Here is a 20682-nt window from a genome sequence, read left to right as displayed (position 1 = left end):
AGATTTTCCATTACGGTCAGGCAATTAAATACAAGCACCAATCCCCAGTTCTCGAGGGTGAACATCACCTTCCTGAGAGGAAGAGAAGGTTAGATTATGTTAGATTAGGGTGATTAGTGACTGAGCACTTGCTCAGAGGGAAAAGACTGAGGGACGAGAGAGGCTATGCGCGGAAATAATATGTGGAAGTCCTGGCTGCAACGGATTTGACCACCACCTAGGCAGTGATGATGTGAATCCTATCCCACACAAATACTAATCGATTTCCTTACCTTATCTCCCTATTTATTTACGTTTTATGCAGATGAACAATGATAAAATCTCGTAGAATTCGTTATACCATACATAACCTACTACAATCAAATAAATCATGCGGGAAGATGGACTCACGAAATTCTGCAACTAAACTAACATCGGAAACATTAATAATAATTTTAGGGCCATTGTTTAACATGCATTTCCTGCTGTCTGATGACAAATGAGAAACTCTTTTTAACTAATGCTGAGTATTCTGATAGAAAGCGCCCGTCTGAGTCACACAGAAAATATTCACACCTCAACGGCAAGGAACAACATACCCCTATTGTACTGGCAGTATGTCGCTAGGCTAGCATTTCCTAGAAGAAGTCAGGTTAATGGGAGGTAACGGGTGTGCGGCCGTTCACACCAGTTGTTAATGACTTCCTCCTTAGAGTGTCTGTCAACTTCTCGGGAAAGCCAGTTTGCTTACTACACACGAATCATGTCGAACAGGCCTGCAATACATTTTAAAAAATGCAAATCGATGCTGATATTCAACACGCCATCTGCGAGGTCTCCTCAGAACTGCCACCGCGGCATATCTGAAGTGTGTACGAACAGTATTCCAAGAGGAGACAATCACATGTTAGTGCGTAGGAGAAGGATAGGGGAGTAACCGAATGGCGACCGAAATGGTGTCATCTGCAGCGCTCACAGATCTCTATACCTGTTCTGACTTTTGTTTCTGTTTTTACGGACAGTAAGTAATCATGCTAGGTGGAGAAATGCATGATACAAATTGTGCTGTCTTACATTGTATTTATTCACTACCGTTTTCGATTAGGGACCATCTTCACAATGGAAAAATATCTGTTGTAAACGACTTCACTTGTCGTACATGCTATTTAACCAGAAAATTATACGCCATTGCTCACTTGAAAACGTTCAAATGATACTTAAGGCCATAGTACGTATCACGTTTAAAGTTGTCACAATAGATATTTTTATACTGTGAAGACGGTCCATGATCGAAACCGGTAGTGAATAAATATACTGTAAGATAACACAGCGTCTATGATGCATTCCTCCAAGTGTATCAATGCTGTTGACAGTCACCTGAAAAAAAATAATAATCATGCTAGGTTACGTGCAGTCAAAAAAAAAAATGGCTCTGAACACTCTGGGACTTAACTTCTGAGGTCATCAGTCCCCTAGAACTTAGAACTACTTAAACCTAACCAACCTAAAGACATCACACACATCCATGCCCGAGGCAGGATTCGAACCTGCGACCGTAGCGGTCGCGCGGTTCCAGACTGTAGCGCCGAGAAGCGCTCGGCCACTCCGGCCGGCTACATGCAGTCAGCTTGCCCGCAAAATATCTGCAGAACTTTCAGGTACACTAAGTGCCAACTATACGAGCATTCTAGTTTAACAGATCTGTGCTCAAATTTGCATCTTACCTCCTCCAATAGACCAAACCAGTACTTTATTGGATGTTGCGCAGCCTCCCACAACTGGCCTTCAACGAACGAGTCTTCCCAAGTCGTTTGTCAGAGATACGGCAAACCTTTAGATAAGAGAGTCGTCTTCTCAGGAAATGTTGGGTATAAATCTTCCGAACCGCAGACATAGTAATAGAAAATCCCACAAGCGAGGTACATCTCTTCGCAATTCCATCGCGAAAATTTCTCCGTGTTTTAATAACGATAGACGTATGACGAAATTCATAAAGTAGTGAAAGTACTTTAGATGATCACCACGTAACGTTGTATATGAGATGAATGTTTCATGGCACGTTAAAGAAAATGCTAAATGATCAACGCTCTCACAGGCAGAGACAATGCATTAAGAACGAACTTCATCTTCTAGAATTACGCTGTATGAACGTCCTCTCAAATACACAGCCGGGAAAAAATCGTAACGGCACGAAGGAGTTGGGCTACGTAAACGAAAGTTGGTAGGAGTGTTTCTATATGTGAAAGATGATGTCTGTGATGTACAGACGGTAGCAGAGTCAGGATGGGGAAGGTGTAGGCACATTTATTTGGTCCAAGCCTTGTTGACACGAATTTATTATTTAACAATAATTGGTTATACATCCAAGTTAATAGAATTAACAGTTTAAAAGGAAATTTTAGCAATAAAAGTTTTTTAAAACTTTCTCTAGAATAACATGCAGCTCTGAAACATTACATAAAGATACTGTTAGTAAAAGGTATATTATATCATACAATAGTGCAACATGTACAAAAGTTAACAATTACACCAGAAAAATATTGAACTTGTGATTTGTACTACCTGTAAATCAAACCTTAAAAAAATCCAAATTGGCACAAAAAAAAAAAAAAAAAAAAAAAAAAAAAAAAGTGGCAATGATAATCAGTCTTTTTTTTTTTTACCTTCTGATTTCACTTAAGCTTACATGAACTCTACACAAATGTCAGTGTCATGTGACATCAGTTCACCTTTCGTGACAAATACACAAAATTTCTAAATTATTTTATATCAGTTACGTAAGCTACAAGACAGAAATAACATTGACGACTGGTGACATAAGTAAACTCTGTCAAGTTTTCAATTTCACGACGGTTGTGTTATCTAGCAAATTTTCATTTAAATATTCCCCCCCCCCCGTCCCCCCAGCGTTTTCCAAAATCAATTCAGTCAGTCTCGAGAAGAAACACAACTTAACACACAAATACGGCAATATCAAGAAACAGATGGGTTTATCCCAAGCAATACTAGTAGACTTAGGAAATTTGCAATTTAAACGCACCAATTTTAATAAAGTCTAATGTAATAATAATTTGGACAGAACTTTCATAAAATGATCGATGATAATGGATACCGTCCCATACACTATGAAACAAATTATGAATTATTCACAGTAGACACCTGGCACATGATGATATTGTCTGAAGTATTTCAATTCACAAAAAGTTGGCTACAAGTACCAACCCCATAATAAAGTAATGATCATGAAATATGATAAAAGTATATGAAAAGTTTGGCCTTAGCCAGGTGACGAGAACCACACCAATGCAGTTTCCTCTTACTCTTGAGTGCTAGGCCCAAAAAACAACAGCTGGTCATGGAGAACCACGCTAAGCAAGCGAGCATTCCGTCCTCCCCACATGCTCGCAAACAGCCACACTCACCGCAGTCCTTCCTTGATCGGCAGGCACCAGTTGACTCCCCGCCGCTTCCGTCCTGTCGCCATCTACCGACCGAGTCGTCCTCCCAAAACTGTCGCTTCGTGCAGCAGCGCCAACAGCGCTCGGCGACCACGCCCCCCATCGCTGCGGCGAACACAAGTGAAATAATGCCGGCCGTGTTGGCCGAGCGGTTCTAGGCGCTACAGTCTGTAACCGCGCGGCCTCTACGGTCGCAGGTTCTAATCCTGCCTCGGGCATGGATGTGTGATGTCCTTAGGTTAGTTAGGTTTAATTAGTTCTAAGTTAGGGGACGGATGACCTTAGATGTTAGGTCCCATAGTGCTCAGAGCCATTTGAACCATTTAAATTTCGCGACAGTGGCATGAAGAGAGGCGCTATAACCCCCGCTATGACGACGCAAATCAGGTTTGCTTTAAATGCACATTCTAACGGTTGTGAGCGTTAGTTATCTTTGAGATTGGCTGTGGTGAGTTGATGTTAGTGGAGAATGCCTTTCAGGCGACAAAGACGGCATTATCAACACCTCACTGAATTTGAAAGAGGTCGTGTAATAGGGCTACGAGACGCTCAATCTTCCTTCTGTGATACTGTAGAAACATTTGGCACAACTTTAGCCACTGTATATGATTGCTGGCAGCAGTTGTCACGAGAATGTACGGTTGCAAGAAGTCCTGGCTCCGTACGGCCACGTGGCACTACATCTACATCTACATCTACATTTATACTCCGCAAGCCACCCAATGGTGTGTGGCGGAGGGCACTTTACGTGCCACTGTCATTACCTCCCTTTCCTGTTCCAGTCGCGTATGGTTCGCGGGAAGAACGACTGCCGGAAAGCCTCCGTGCGCGCTCGAATCTCTCTAAGTTTATATTCATCATCTCCTCGTGAGGTATAAGTAGGGGGAAGCAATATACACTCCTGGAAATTGAAATAAGAACACCGTGAATTCATTGTCCCAGGAAGGGGAAACTTTATTGACACATTCCTGGGGTCAGATACATCACATGATCACACTGACAGAACCACAGGCACGTAGACACAGGCAACAGAGCATGCACAATGTCGGCACTAGTACAGTGTATATCCACCTTTCGCAGCAAGGCAAGCTGCTATTCTCCCATGGAGACGATCGTAGAGATGCTGGATGTAGTCCTGTGGAACGGCTTGCCATGCCATTTCCACCTGGCGCCTCAGTTGGACCAGCGTTCGTGCTGGACGTGCAGACCGCGTGAGACGACGCTTCATCCAGTCCCAAACATGCTCAATGGGGGACAGATCCGGAGATCTTGCTGGCCAGGGTAGTTGACTTACACCTTCTAGAGCACGTTGGGTGGCACGGGATACATGCGGACGTGCATTGTCCTGTTGGAACAGCAAGTTCCCTTGCCGGTCTAGGAATGGTAGAACGATGGGTTCGATGACGGTTTGGATGTACCGTGCACTATTCAGTGTCCCCTCGACGATCACCAGTGGTGTACGGCCAGTGTAGGAAATCGCTCCCCACACCATGATGCCGGGTGTTGGCCCTGTGTGCCTCGGTCGTATGCAGTCCTGATTGTGGCGCTCACCTGCACGGCGCCAAACACGCATACGACCAACATTGGCACCAAGGCAGAAGCGACTCTCATCGCTGAAGACGTCACGTCTCCATTCGTCCCTCCATTCACGCCTGTCGCGACACCACTGGAGGAGGGCTGCACGATGTTGGGGCGTGAGCGGAAGACGGCCTAACGGTGTGCGAGACCGTAGCCCAGCTTCATGGAGACGGTTGCGAATGGTCCTCGCCGATACCCCAGGAGCAACAGTGTCCCTAATTTGCTGGGAAGTGGCGGTGCGGTCCCCTACGGCACTGCGTAGGATCCTACGGTCTTGGCGTGCATCCGTGCGTCGCTGCGGTCCGGTCCCAGGTCGACGGGCACGTGCACCTTGCGCCGACCACTGGCGACAACATCGATGTACTGTGGAGACCTCACGCCCCACGTGTTGAGCAATTCGGCGGTACGTCCACCCGGCCTCCCGCATGCCCACTATACGCCCTCGCTGAAAGTCCGTCAACTGCACATACGGTTCACGTCCACACTGTCGCGGCATGCTACCAGTGCTAAAGACTGCGATGGAGCTCCGTATGCCACGGCAAACTGGCGGACACTGACGGCGGCGGTGCACAAATGCTGCGCAGCTAGCCCCATTCGACGGCCAACAACGCGGTTCCTGGTGTGTCCGCTGTGCCGTGCGTGTGATCATTGCTTGTACAGCCCTCTCGCAGTGTCTGGAGCAAGTATGGTGGGTCTGACACACCGGTGTCAATGTGTTCTTTTTTCCATTTCCAGGAGTGTATATTCGATACCTCATCCAGAAACGCACCCTCTCGAAACCTGGACAGCAAGCTACACCGCGATGCAGAGCGCCTCTCTTGCAGAGTCTGCCACATGAGTTTGCTAAACATCTCCATAACGCTATCACGCTTACCAAATAACCCTATGACTAAAGGCGCCGCTCTTCTTTGGGTCTTCTCTATCTCCTCCGTCAACCCGAACTGGTACGAATCCCACACTGATGAGCAATACTCAAGTATAGGTCGAACGAGTGTTTTGTAAGACACCTCCTTTGTTGATGGACTTCAGTTTCTAAGGACTCTCCCAATGAATTTCAACCTGGCACCAGCCTTACCAACAATTAATTTTATATGATAATTCCACTTCAAATCGTTCCGTACGCATACTCCCAGATATTTTACAGAAGTAACTGCTGCCAGTGTTAGTTCCACTATCATATAATCATACAATAAAGGATCCTTCTTTCTATGTATTCGCAATACATTACATTTTTCTATGTTATGGGTCAGTTGCTACTCCCTGCACCAAGTGCCTATCCGCTGCAGATCTTCCTGCATTTCGCTGCAGTTTTCTAATGCTGCAACTTCTCTGTATACTACAGCATCATCCGCGAAAAGCCGCATGGAACTTCCGACACTATCTACTAGGTCATTTATATATATTGTGAAAAGCAATGGTCCCATAACACTCCCCTGTGGCACACCAGAGGTTACTTTAACGTCTGTAGACGTCTCTCCATTGAGAACAACATGCTGTGTTCTGTTTGCTAAAAACTCTTCAATCCAGCCACACAGCTGGTCTGATATACGGTAGGCTCTTATTTTGTTTATCAGGCGACAGTGCGGAACCGTATCGAACGCCTTCCGGAAGTCGAGGAAAATGGCATCTAGCTGGGAGCCTGAGGGAGGGAAGACGATTGTGTTCGGCGTATAGTTCTGGCCACGCCCGGGTTGCCGGGTTCGATTCCCGGCGGGGTCAGGGATTTTCTCTGCCTCGTGGTGACTGGGTGTTGTGTGCTGTGCTTAGGTTAGTTAGGTTTAAGTAGTCCTAAGTCTATGGGACTGATGACCATAGATGTTAAGTCCCATAGTGCTCAGAGCCATTTTTGTATGGCTCTGGCGCATCGTACTGCATGTGCAGCAGCAATCTGAGCAGCAGTTGGCACCGCGGTGACACAACGAACTGTTGCGAACTGGTTACTTCAAGTCCAGCTCCGAGCCAAATAACCGCCATTTACGACTACAATGGTGTTAGGCGAGACCTCACCGGAGGACAGGGTAGAGGTTGTTGTATTTTCTGATGAAAGTTGGTTCTGCCTCTGGGCCAGTGATAGCCTTGTGCTGGTTAGGAGGAGGCTAGGCCATGGCCTGCAACCGTCCTATCTGCGTGCTAGACTCACTGGCCCTACATCTGAAGTTACGATCTGGGCTGCGATTTCGTATGACAGCAGGAACACTCTCATAGTTATCCCGCGCACCTTGACAACAAATCTGTACGTCAGTCTGGTGGTTCGACCCGCTGTGCTGCCATTCACGAACAGCATTCCAGGAGTTGTTTTCCAAGAGGACAGCGCTCGTCTACATACTGCTGTTGTAACCCAACATGCTCTACACGGTGTCAATACATTGTCTTGGCCTGATCGATCACCAGATCTGCCTCCTATCGAGCACATATGGGACATAATTGGACGACAACTCCAGTCTCCTACACAAGCGCCATTAAACCATCCCTGTATTGACCGACCGAGTGCAAAAGGCGTGGAACTCCATCCCACGCATTGACATTACGTATCTGTGCAACACAATGGATGCACGTTTGCACGCTTGCTTTCAACATTCTGGCGGTTACAACAGTTACTGACGTACCACAATTTCACACCTGCAATGTCTTATCTCGTGCTTACATTAACCTGTGATCTTGCAACGTTAATCACTTACATAAGTTACCTAGATAAATCTATCCCCGAAATTTCATTACTCTATTTTGTGACGCCTCCCAAACCCAAGGTCGTCGGCGGTACTTTTGGGGCAGCCACCATGAATTGTATAATGCGTGGGTAGTGACCAGGATGTAGCTATGTCTGTTGGCCGAAAAATAATTAATGACAAGAATTGCGCCAGCTAGAATGAAGAGATAACTTATTTTTATTTCTGACGAAACGTGCACCAGCAATACAAGTCCAAGTAATATCCCAGAGTAATCCGTGTACTGAGCCTAGTCGAATACAACAGCAAATATCACACTGCAATGGCTCCGCTATAAACTCCACGAAAGGCTAGCAATAGACAATCGCCAATAGACTGTCCGTCTCGGGGCCAGCGCTCCTCCTTATACGCAAAAGGCAGAGGGCGCCGTGGACCCGAGCTCAGCCATGGCGCGACCTCTTCCGTCGGCGGTGTCGCCCGGAGACGCCGACGGCCACGACAGGAACTGTGGCCAGCGATGTCACGGTCAGGGCGCGCGTGCGTGTGTTGGTTGGTTGGGTCCGTGGATACAACATTCTACATTAATTATTTTTTGATGTTGCAATTTTTTTCCGTCAATGTAATATGGTACGATATCAAACAAGCAGCAACTTCCACCGATATGGCACCTGATATCTAAACAATATAAATGGATAACTCTTTCTTACGACGCTGCCATAAGCGAAAATTCTCGAAACTGCTGTCATTCTCTACTACGTTTTTTCGTAATGAATTAAGAAACCTTTAGACACAGAGGACGGGGAACTACTGTTGGTGTACATTTGACAACATGCAGTTAAGAAAAGAGCTCAGTTGCCATCAAATACTGACATTAAATTCCGAGAAGAAGTTACTGATAATGTATAACTGAAACACAGAAATGTGTGGAAGTGAAGTACGGGCCACCAGAGAAAAGAAAACCGTAATCATTTAATCAGGCGATGCTGAGGCAGTTAATTTAGGAAATAGGACATTAAAATTAGTCAATGAGCTTTTCTATTTCGTTACTAGCAGCTGTATTCAGTAAATGATGAAAGAAATATCCGACATTTAGCTGCAGTGGAGCGTTGAACCAACTCAACAGCGACAGATGAAAATCCATACCGGAACGGAGAAGAAATCCAGATTTCCCACTTTACGACAGTGGCCGCTTTAACCGCGTCGACTATCCGAGCATGTCCCCTGCCAAACGCTAAACTCCACATGCCGCACACTGTAGAATAGCACCATCTACACTATTGGCCATTAAAACTGCTACACCAAGAAGAAATACAGATGACAAACGGGTATTCATTGGACAAATATATTATACTACAACTGACATGTGACTACATTTTCACGCAGTTTGGGTGCATACATCCTGAGAAATCAGTACCCAGAACAACCACTTCTGGCCGTAATAACGGCCTTGGTACACCTGGGCACTGAGTCAGAGCTTGGATGGCGTGTACAGGTACAGCTGCCCATGCAGCTTCAACACGTTACCACAGTTCATCAAGAGTATGACTGGCCTATTGTGACGAGCCAGTCGCTCGGCCAACATTGACCAGACTTTTCAATTGGTGAGAGGTATGGAGAATGTGCTGGCCAGGGCAGCAGTCGAACATTTTCTGTATCCAGAAAGGCCAGTACAGGACCTGCAACATGCAGTCGTGCATTATCCTGCTGAAATGTAGAGTATCGCAGGGATCGAAAGAAAGGGTAGAGCCATGGGTCGTAACACATCTGAAATGTAACGTCCACTGTTCTAAGTGTCATCAATGCAAACAAGAGGTGACCAAGACATGTAACCAACCAATGGCACCTGTAACCTCTCCCCTCACTTATCGACGTTAATGACAGTGAAAAATTAAACCGTGTGCACCTAATGGAAATTTGGGAAAAGTAATCGTCACCGAAGTTAATTTGTCGGTAAAGAGGGAGGAAAGGGTTACATCTAAATGAAAGGAAAAATGAAAATGAAATTGGTGGAAATTAATTTTGAGAAAAGGGTAAAATTAATAAAGAAAGTAAATGTGAGGTCGTTACATTAACAATTAATTGGCGTTAATTAGATATTTGAGATTTGGGGAAAATTACGGTCGCCAGTCCTATTATGGACAACTACTATAATAACTGAAAATGAAAGATTAATGCACATATAATTAGCACTAAAAGCGTGGCAACTGAAGGTTGACACGTGTTGTGTTAAAACTGAATGTTTGTCAGAAGTAATAAATTTCGCTACACGCTCACTTAATTTAGCAAAAGAATTAATAAAAGCGGAAAATTGAAAGTTAATTTAGCGACTGAAATTAATAGTGAACTTTGTTTCTGAAGCACTACGAAATTCAGTAAAATAAGGATAGTCTTGAACTACCTCAACAGTCATTTCAAAAGCTACTTGAATCTACGCAATTTAGAAATAAGAGATTTAACTTTGAACTTGAATTAAATGATTCTGAACAATTAACAATAGTAAAATTTAGTACGTACCAAGCTGAGCTGCAGTCACAGGTAAGCTAAAATATGGTAACAAAACTAGCACTCTTAATTTCTGCTTGTGTAATGTAAATATTGTAGCCAGCTATGAATACTTTAACTGAACTTTGAAATTAAAGCAGTGAAATGAAATGATATTACTTTAATGCTGGCGTATGAATTTCAACGACACTCGGGTTCATTCCAGAAAAGGAAGGGACCCTGCTTGGTAATGCAATTGGGACAATGAGCAACAAAGGTTCATGCTAAGTTGCTGTATTTTTGTGCTGCAACAGTTTGAAAAGCTGAGGTCTGCCATACAGTTCTAAAACATTACATGCTTTTAGTCTTCCTTGTTGGTTGATTGAGGGTTTGCAGTCGTCGATCGGGGAGGCGGCGACAGTCACTCATTGTCGGCCGTCGCTGTTGCAGAAACTGGATGTTGGCATGCCTTCTTCTTGACACGGTCACCAGGCGAAACGGTCTCTTGATGTGCGCCAGCTAACGCTTCCTGTCCACAACACAGGGTCAGAAACTATCATAGCAAGTCGAGCGCAATTACATGCTGCCGAACCCCGAAAGCGCGGCAACTCGCGGGAGTGTCACACAACACACCTGCTCCACCGCCCTACTCCAGCCAGACCCCGCCCTCCCTGCGCTCCACGCGGCAGAGTTAACACTACCAAAGATCCTAAACACTTTAGTTCTCCACGCGTCCTATCGATGTAATCGTTCAATAGCATAGTTTTCCCTAGGCAAGACTCAGCGTAAAAATACAAATAATATTTACAAAATAAACCAATTACACATTGACATAAATGCATAAATATATACATACATAAATTGTAAAACAATTACGAAATGTCATATCTTCAGGTAACAAAATAAGGAAAAAATTTATAGTACAATAGATGGAAATAGGAGGATATGCATTTCCAGCGTTACACGTGCCCCACATTGTCTGAAAATGTTCGTGTAACCTAAACAGACTCAGGAAATGTCCCAAAAAGGAAAAAAAAGGCTGTGGAAATGCATATGCTCAAAACATCAAGTAAATTTAGCATCAGGCTAATTAACCATAAACCAATTTTTAGACCATAATAATTGAGTGGAGGCACTCCTAATCTTATTCCACTCTGTCATCTTGCACAAAAGAAAACAGGTTGACAACATATTGAAATTCATAGAAAACACAGAAAATGGTTTAGCTATTCTAAAATCAGCAAAATTCCTAACAGTATCAAGAAATGGAATACTATTTACAAAATTAATCAGAGTACATGGTTATAAAAACGGGTAGATCAACATACACAAATTAATAATTAATTACATAGAATATACATTTTTACATAACCTTGTCAGGTGAGTCCACTTAACGCTAAACAAGAAAATAATACACAGCAGATCGAAAAAAAACATAAATATTGACAGCAGAACTCTTTCACCTCAGCTGTCCGGGAAGAAAAACAACTCCGCCTTCCGTACCCGCAAGTACAAAGAGTGCCGACAGGTACAAGAGCCGACAGCGGCTCCGCCTCGCCAGTATTGTTGCGCCCGCCTGTGCGGCACGCTTGATCTCACTCGCCTGTGTAACGGCATTTCCAGAACGTCCGTTTCACTGAATTCTTTCGGAAAAACTCACTCCTGAGTAATCTCAAGGAGTCCATAAACACTATCACAGTGGATAACTCAACACTGTCCATCACCACACGCATGTACTAGCCTGAAACTTAAAACAGCGTCTAAGTACATCGGCAATGACTAGTAAATCACAAATTCATGAAATCTTACAGCTAGTTACAAAATCATATTTACATTCCTTAATCTACTGTGACTCAGCTGAAAACTTAAACTAGCAGCTTGGACTTCTCGATTGATTAATAATCAGTTACTCTTAAATCATTTAATCAAAATTATTTACTTATTAATTGCAACTTCTTTAATTACTTCTTGGTCAGGCAAAAGCATGGCAATCTAGCAAATCCTTAAATCGTACACTCTATATTTACATACTGTACAAATTACCCATCCTGTGGTATTAATCAATCCTAGGTTGGTACAATTTCAAGTCTACAATGTTCCGTATACCTAATAGTTTCCCCGAGCTTGGATACTCTAGGCAATAAGCATTTGTCTGAGGTATACCAATGACTTATTATTATAAACAAACTTAAATTTAGAGATTTCATTGTGTATCTCGCTCGATTTCTCATGAGTTTTTACAAGTACTAAGTCTCCGATTGCAAACTTAGCAAAACGCACTTTAGCGTCATGACGACGTATGCGAGCATCGGCTTTGAGCTTCATTATTTCTCGCAAACGATCTTATTTCACACCAATACTAATGTCAATCCGTGGAGGGAATTTGATTATCTCTTCCACAAGTCCCGGTTTGTCTGAAAACACACTCCTATTCCTCATTATTACTTCATACAGGCCTCGTCTTTGTTCGTGTGTTACGTTTGACCTACCGTCTACAATACTTTACAATTCACTTTCTACACTATTGTCAGTGCTGAGATTCCTCACGTTACAGTAGTTCAAATTCATACCTTCATCAATGGCATCCGGCCAGTTAACAATGAGTATAGGCTGGTATTGCCTATGCACACCGTCTCCTGCCTCGTCAAAACTAACTACTATTCTTTTGAAACTTCCTGGCAGATTAAAACTGTATACCCGACCGAGACTCGAACTCGGGACCTTTGCCTTTCGCGGGCAAGTGCTCTACCAACTGAGCTACCGAAGCACGACTCACGCCCGGTACTCACAGCTTAACTTCTGCCAGTACCTCGTCTCCTACCTTCCAAACTTTACAGAAGCTCTCCTGCGAATCTTGCAGAACTAGCACTCCTGAAAGAAAGGATATTGCGGAGACATGGCTTAGCCACAGCCTGGGGGATGTTTCCAGAATGAGATTTTCACTCTGCAGCGGAGTGTGCGCTGATATGAAACTTCCTGGCAGATTAAAACTGTGTGCCCGACCGAGACTCGAACTCGGGACCTTTGCCTTTCACAGGCAAGTGCTCTACCAACTGAGCTACCGAAGCACGACTCACGCCCGGTACTCACAGCTTTACTTCTGCCAGTACCTCGTCTCCTACCTTCCAAACTTTACAGAAGCTCTCCTGCGAATCTTGCAGAACTAGCACTCCTGAAAGAAAGGATATTGCGGAGACATGGCTTAGCCACAGCCTGGGGGATGTTTCCAGAATGAGATTTTCACTCTGCAGCGGAGTGTGCGCTGATATGAGTCGTGCTTCGGTAGCTCAGTTGAAAGAACACTTGCCCGCGAAAGGCAAAGGTCCCGAGTTCGAGTCTCGGTTGGGCACACAGTTTTAATCTGCCAGGAAGTTTCATATCAGCGCACACTCCGCTGCAGAGTGAAAATCTCATTCTGGAAACATCCCCCAGGCTGTGGCTAAGCCATGTCTCCGCAATATCCTTTCTTTCAGGAGTGCTAGTTCTGCAAGATTCGCAGGAGAGCTTCTGTAAAGTTTGGAAGGTAGGAGACGAGGTACTGGCAGAAGTAAAGCTGTGACTACCGGGCGTGAGTCGTGCTTCGGTAGCTCAGTTGGTAGAGCACTTGCTCGCGAAAGGCAAAGGTCCCGAGTTCAAGTCTCGGTCGGGCACACAGTTTTAATCTGCCAGGAAGTTTCATATCAGCGCACACTCCGCTGCAGAGTGAAAATCTCATTCTGGAAACATCCCCCAGGCTGTGGCTAAGCCATGTCTCCGCAATATCCTTTCTTTCAGGAGTGCTAGTTCTGCAAGATTCGCAGGAGAGCTTCTGTAAAGTTTGGAAGGTAGGAGACGAGGTACTGGCAGAAGTAAAGCTGTGAGTACCGGGCGTGAGTCGTGCTTCGGTAGCTCAGTTGGTAGAGCACTTGCCCACGAAAGGCAAAGGTCCCGAGGTCGAGTCTCGGTCGGGCACACAGATTTAATCTGCCAGGAAGTTTCATATCAGCGCACACTCCGCTGCAGAGTGAAAATCTCATTCTGGAAACATCCCCCAGGCTGTGGCTAAGCCATGTCTCCGCAATATCCTTTCTTTCAGGAGTGCTAGTTCTGCAAGATTCGCAGGAGAGCTTCTGTAAAGTTTGGAAGGTAGGAGACGAGGTACTGGCAGAAGTAAAGCTGTGAGTACCGGGCGTGAGTCGTGCTTCGGTAGCTCAGTTGGTAGAGCACTTGCCCGCGAAAGGCAAAGGTCCCGAGTTCGAGTCTCGGTCGGGCACACAGTTTTAATCTGCCAGGAAGTTTCATATCAGCGCACACACCGCTGCAGAGTGAAAATCTCATTCTGGAAACATCCCCCAGGCTGTGGCTAAGCCATGACTCCGCAATATCCTTTCTTTCAGGAGTGCTAGTTCTGCAAGATTCGCAGGAGAGCTTCTGTAAAGTTTGGAAGGTAGGAGACGAGGTACTGCCAGAAGTAAAGCTGTGAGTACCGGGCGTGAGTCGTGCTTCGGTAGCTCAGTTGGTAGAGCACTTGCCCGCGAAAGGCAAAGGTCCCGAGTTCGAGTCTCGGTCGGGCACACAGTTTTAATCTGCCAGGAAGTTTCATATCAGCGCACACTCCGCTGCAGAGTGAAAATCTCATACTATTCTTTTATCTTGTGACGTACATGTCAAAGTTTTGCTTTCGCAATTAATCACTGCACGGTACTTTAATAGCCAATCTAACTCGATAATTACTTCCGTAGTTCTGTCTGGCACGACGACAACTCTTGTTCAAATCGTGCCCACATATCTCGAAGTTGACAAAAATCTGTTTTGTGACCGGTTTACTGGCCTTCCCAGTAGCACCGATAATTTTCACTCCTGTTACTGGCATAACTACGATACCAGGTCTGTCTTTCAGTAACTGAAATATTTTCCCAGATACAGCACTCAATTCTGCACCGGTGTCAATCAACACGTTTAGTTGTAGGCCGTGCATATTAACAGACACTACTATCTGTCTACACTTATCCTCGACTGTTTCTTTATTTTCCCGCAATAAATCCTCCTCTATATCCAGGTCATCCCAGAAAAAACCATCCGGCTTTGATCCTAAATCCGGCTTATCTGGCAGCGTTTTCAGCCTCTGTTCGCATACAGTTTTTTTTTTTCAACACGTTTGTCCTGAGGCTTAGTCTGTAGCTTCGCCTCCAATACCGAAACCTTTCCCTGTAACTCGTCAACTAGTGAGTGTTGCTTTGCTATCAATTCACTAATTGTCACCTTCGTTGATTCCTCTTTGGTCAGATTGATCTCATCTGCTATTCTACCTGGAGGAATGTGCCCAGTAGTGTCTGCAATTACTTCCTCTGGACCTGCAGAACTCACACTGCTATCGTCCTACCGTATAACGTCAGCTCTAACCTCATACACGCCGTAATCTACATGCTTTTCTACCAATCGTGTCTGGCTATCACTAAAATTCTCATAATCTTTCTCCTTAATGCTCTCTCAATGTTTAAACTGGAGTTTTGCTTTGGATGGGTCGGCTACTTGTACCACTATAACTTTCGGTAAGGTCTGCCGGTTAGGGCCAGAACTTTCCGTTACTACTTCAACATCCAACTCCTGCGGGACGAAACACGACGAATCTTGCTCGTGCTCCCCATTAACATCAACTGTTTCTGGTAAAGTCTGCCGGTTAGGGCCAGAACTTTCTGTCACTTCACAAAAACTATCTTCCTGCGGGACAAGACTCGGAAAATCCTGCCCGCGCTCCCCGTAAACACTTCCCCCGTACAGGCCCCTATAATCTCTTAGTTCGTCGTATAAGCGACCGAACTGCCTTAACCAGACCTCATCCCTCTCTGCATCCCCTCGCCCGATGACGGACGTGTTATCCGACATCTGATCTTCTCTCAACACTTGCGAATCATTCTTAAACTCAATCTCCAGTTCCGCTGTGGGTGTTACAGCTGCCACTATATAATCGATTTCCAGAACACTACCTAAATTGTTCTCATTGACAGTGATGCATTTTCTATTGCCGTGTCTACAGCTGATCTACTACTTGTGGGCGCACTCCTTTCTCTTAACACTGGCACACTCTCCCGCCATTGATTATTCCATACGGAATTTTCATAACGACGACACTTGGGTTTTCTCCTGTTATTGGGCCGCCAAAATTTCTCCACGCCCTGTCGGCCCCTCACCGGCTCAGTAATGGTTTCTCTGTCTCGTCCCAGCAGATCTGCTCCCCAGATTGCTGAGGCGGCTTATCACACCCTCTGGCGTTAATACTAATCTGTGAAGCCCGTATCACGTTTGTATGATACTGGTTTCCGTCATTACTGTTATTATTTGCATTGTACCGATTGTTATTACGGTCCAAACCATAATTGTTATTGCTGCCATGGTTGCGGTATGCATTATTCCCATGGTTATCGTTGTTGTGGTTGTTGTAGTACCCATTGTTGTTACCACGGCCTCTACCACTGTCGCGATTATTGCGCCAATTGTCCTCGTCCTCAACTCTTTCCAGGAAATCATTGATTGTCTTGTAATTGCTTCCTACGTAGCGTTTTGTATCATCTGGAAGCTTCTTGTAGAGTTCCCAGACTATTTCGGATTCGGTGCGGCGATCACGCAAACATTCCAACTTGCGGATCCAGCCCTCACAAAACTCCTTCATCGAGCCAAGCGAATTCGCATCGAAAGGCTTCGATACGACAAATTCGCGCCAGACACTTTGTTGTTTTTGCTCTGACCAGTATTCAGCCAGAAACAAATTTTTAAACTCGTCGAAAGTCAGGTTCGTAATGTTGAGGTTTAAGCCCCAACGCTTGGTATCACCAGCCAACACGTCAATAACCGCATTAATTTTTGTCTCATTAGTCCATGATCTGGGTAAAGCTCTTTCACAATTTTTAATGAAATCCGTCGCGTGTATACCGCCTTTTTTCAAGGGGTCGAACCGCTCCTCTTTCGTCAACAATTCCGAACAGATTGGCACATAGCTCTGTTTTTCATCAAGTTTCTTTTCTAATTCCGACACTTTCGTTATTACTTGGCAAGTGGTTGTCGCAAGCGTTTCCACTTTCCTCTTTTTCTCTTCGTAGGTATTAGCCTGCTTCCTCACTTTAGTATCTACTTCAGACACTAAAGCCTTTAAAGTTTCCACCTTCTGTTCATCCTCTTTTTTCACTAATTGAATTTGATCCGTCACCTTATTCTCGATGATCGGAGCAACAGCTTCTCCTACACTTTTCTCGATTCTGCTAATTTCGGAACCAAAACGAGTATTTATGCTCGCAATTTCCGCCCGAACGCCTTTCATTTCATGTTTAAGATTACCGATTTCGGTATTAATTGCAACAATATCTTCTTTGATTTTATCAACTTTTGTGTTAACAACTCCAACATTGTTGTTAACAACATTAATAGCTTTGTTCTGATTGTCTAGCTTCCTGTCAATTTTTTCAGACTGAGCTTCTTGCTTGGTAGACTGAGCTTTAATTTCTGCCAATTGACTCTTGATTTCGTTAATCAAAACATTCAATAAATCAGCTAAATTCCCGGAAACTACCGGTTTTACTTCCGTAGCGGCTTCCTCTTTAATTGTCCCCCCTTATTCGTCATCAAGGGGTTCAGATTTGATTTTCACTTCCGATTCCGAAACATTTTCTAAAGTTTGGAATTCCATTTCTGCTCTTTGTTGCGTTTCGGCGGTCACGTCTTTCATGCTAGCCGCCTGCCCCTGAACAATGGGTTCCGCGGTGCGCGTTTCCCACTGTTCGACCGATTGTTCCGTACCCAAGTCTACCAAATTCTAGTAATTGTTGCCTTCACTCATTTTACAAATTTTCAATATAAATGACAAATTTCAAATCTAATTAGGATTCCTCCCACTACTTATTCTTGCTGACGTAACGACCTGTTCGTAACCAGTACTTTGTTACGAGATTTTCACAATGCAAAATTCGTGTCCAGACACCCTCAAATCCGAAGATTGTCCTGTCACCAGGTGGCAACGTGTAACCTCCCCTTCACTTATCGACCTTAATGACAGTGAAAAATTAAACCGCGTGCACCTAATGGAAATTTGGGAAAAGCAATCGTCACCGAAGCTAATTTGTCCTAAATGAAAGGAAAAATGCAAATGAAATCGGTGGAAATTAATTTTGAGAAAAGGGTAAAATTAATAAAGAAAGTAAATGTGCGGTCGTTACGTTAACAATTAATTGCCGTTAATTGGATATTTGAGATTTGGCGAAAATTACGGTCGCCAGTCCTATGGACAACTATTATAATAACTGAAAATGAAAGATTAATGCACATATAATTATCACTAAAAGCGTGGCAACTGAAGGTTGACACGTGTTGTGTGAAAACTGAATGTTTGTCAGAAGTAATAAATTTCGCTACACTCTCACTTAATTTAGCAAAAGAATTAATAAAACCGGAAAATTGAAAGTTAATTTAGTGACTGAAATTAATAGTGAACTTCGTTTCTGAAGCACTACGAAATTCAATAAAATAAGGTTAGTCTTCGGCTACCTCAACAATCATTTAAAAAGCTACTTGAATCTACGCAATTTAGAAATAAGAGATTTAACTTTGAACCTGAAATAAATGATTCTGAACAATTAACAATAGTAAAAATTAGTACGTACCAAGCTGAGCTGTAGTCACAGGTTAGCTAAAAAATTGTAACAAAACTAACACCCTTAATTTGTGCTTGTGTAATCTAAATATTGTAGCCAGCTATGAATACTTTAACTGAACTATGAAATTAAAGCAGTGAAATGGAATGATATTACTTTAATGCTGGCGTTTGAATTTCAACGACACTCGGGTTCATTCCGGAAAAGGAAGGGACCCTGCTCGGTAATGCAATTGGGGCAATGAGCAACAACGGTTCATGCTAAGTTGCTGTAATTTGGTGACACAAATTGATCAGTTTGAAAAGCTGAGGTCTGCCATACAGTTTTAAGACATTACGTGCTTCCAGTCTTCCTTGTTGGCTGATTGAAGGTTTGCAGTCGTCGATCGAGGAGGTGGCGACAGTCACTCATTGTCGGGCGTCGCTGTTGCAGAAGCTGGATGTTGGCGCGCCTTCTTCTCGACACTGTCACGAGGCGAAACGGGCTCTTGATGTGCGCCAGCTAATGCTTCCCGTGCGCGACACCGTGTCAGAAAATATCATAGCAAGTCGAGCGCAATTCCATGCTGCCAAACCCCGAAAGTGCGGCAACTCGCGGGAACTTCACACAACACACCTGCTCCACCGCCATACTCCAGCCAGACTCTGCTCTGCCCGCGCTCCAGGCGGCAGAGTTCACACTACCAAAGATCCTAAACACTTGGTTCACCACACGATCTATCGATGTAATCGTTCGATAGCATAGTTTTCCCTAGGCCAGACCCAGCATAAAATACAAATAATATTTACCAAACAAACCAATTATACATCGACATAAATGCATATATATATATATATATATATATATATATATATATATATATATATATATAAATAGTAAAACAATTACAATATATAAAGACACAGAAATGTCATATCTTCAGGTAACAAAATAAGGAAAAAATTCATAGTACAATAGATGGAAATATGAGGATATGCATTTCCGGCGTTGTAAGTTGTGGACTGCCCATCTCTTGTTGTGCTTCTGACGCTTACAGCGCCAGTTATTGATCAAATTTTCCCTAATTTTTTTTTATTCCGTGATGTTTCCCGCTGTGTCAATAAGATGCTGATCAAATTTGATGTCATTCTAATCAGTGGTTCTCTTTCTACGCCGTTTAGGAACTGGTACTTTGATTATGGACAGCCTGTACTACGACATTGTCATACCCAGTACAGTTACCAAGCTTTACTAAAAATTATCGATGTGACTTGATGTAGTCAGCTGTAACAATTTAAAACACTGTACAGCACGAGAACACGAAGTGGGACTCTTGTCCTTCTCAGGCAGTGATCTTCCAATTGTCGCACAAAGTTAGGGCTTCACGCCGTAACTGACTCCTCTGTATCACTTCCAAGCTTTACAGAGGCTCTCTAGTGATGCTGTGGGACTCTATTGTCGACAAAGTATTAGAGAATGATTCATTTCTGGTGCATCATAAAAATACAAGGAAAGTTATGAATTGAACCTCCTGTGGACAACGTGGATACTAGAGACAGAGCATGTTCTAGGATAAACAGCCGTGTCTGTTTTAAAGAGACCATCTAGTTACTATCCTTAAATTATTCTAAAGACCACAAAAAACTAAGTAACGCGCCAATTCGATCGGCGAGTGCCATATATATAACTACTGGATCCCCTTTTGATCCTGTTGCATAAATGATTTCTCATCACATTTTAGAACCCGAAAAGTTATTTTTTCCCTGAAGTACTTCAGCAGTTTGATATTATCGTTAGAAGTTTGCAGAATAAAGCCAGGAAAAAACACACCTGAAGTTTTATAACACAAAAGCAGTACTTCTGGAAAAGAAGTATGAGCAACAAGACGTCAAGAAAGTACAATACAGGCTTAAAAAACGA

General features: G+C 43.8%; 1 protein-coding gene and 1 non-coding gene across 2 annotated transcripts in view; one reads left to right on the top strand and one right to left on the bottom strand.

The window, feature by feature from the left end:
- Nucleotides 1–20682, top strand: part of LOC124774197 (protein yellow-like) — a 63901-nt gene that overhangs the window by 27287 nt on the left and 15932 nt on the right. The window lies entirely within an intron of this gene.
- On the bottom strand, nucleotides 12856–12930 carry Trnas-cga. Its single transcript has one exon. It is a non-coding gene; the product is annotated as a tRNA-Ser (tRNA).

This window comes from Schistocerca piceifrons, chromosome 2 (genome assembly GCF_021461385.2).
Source record: "Schistocerca piceifrons isolate TAMUIC-IGC-003096 chromosome 2, iqSchPice1.1, whole genome shotgun sequence".
Classification (NCBI taxonomy): domain Eukaryota; kingdom Metazoa; phylum Arthropoda; class Insecta; order Orthoptera; family Acrididae; genus Schistocerca; species Schistocerca piceifrons.
The sequence above is the reverse complement of the archived record's forward strand: the minus strand, read 5'-3'. Positions and strand labels throughout refer to the sequence as shown.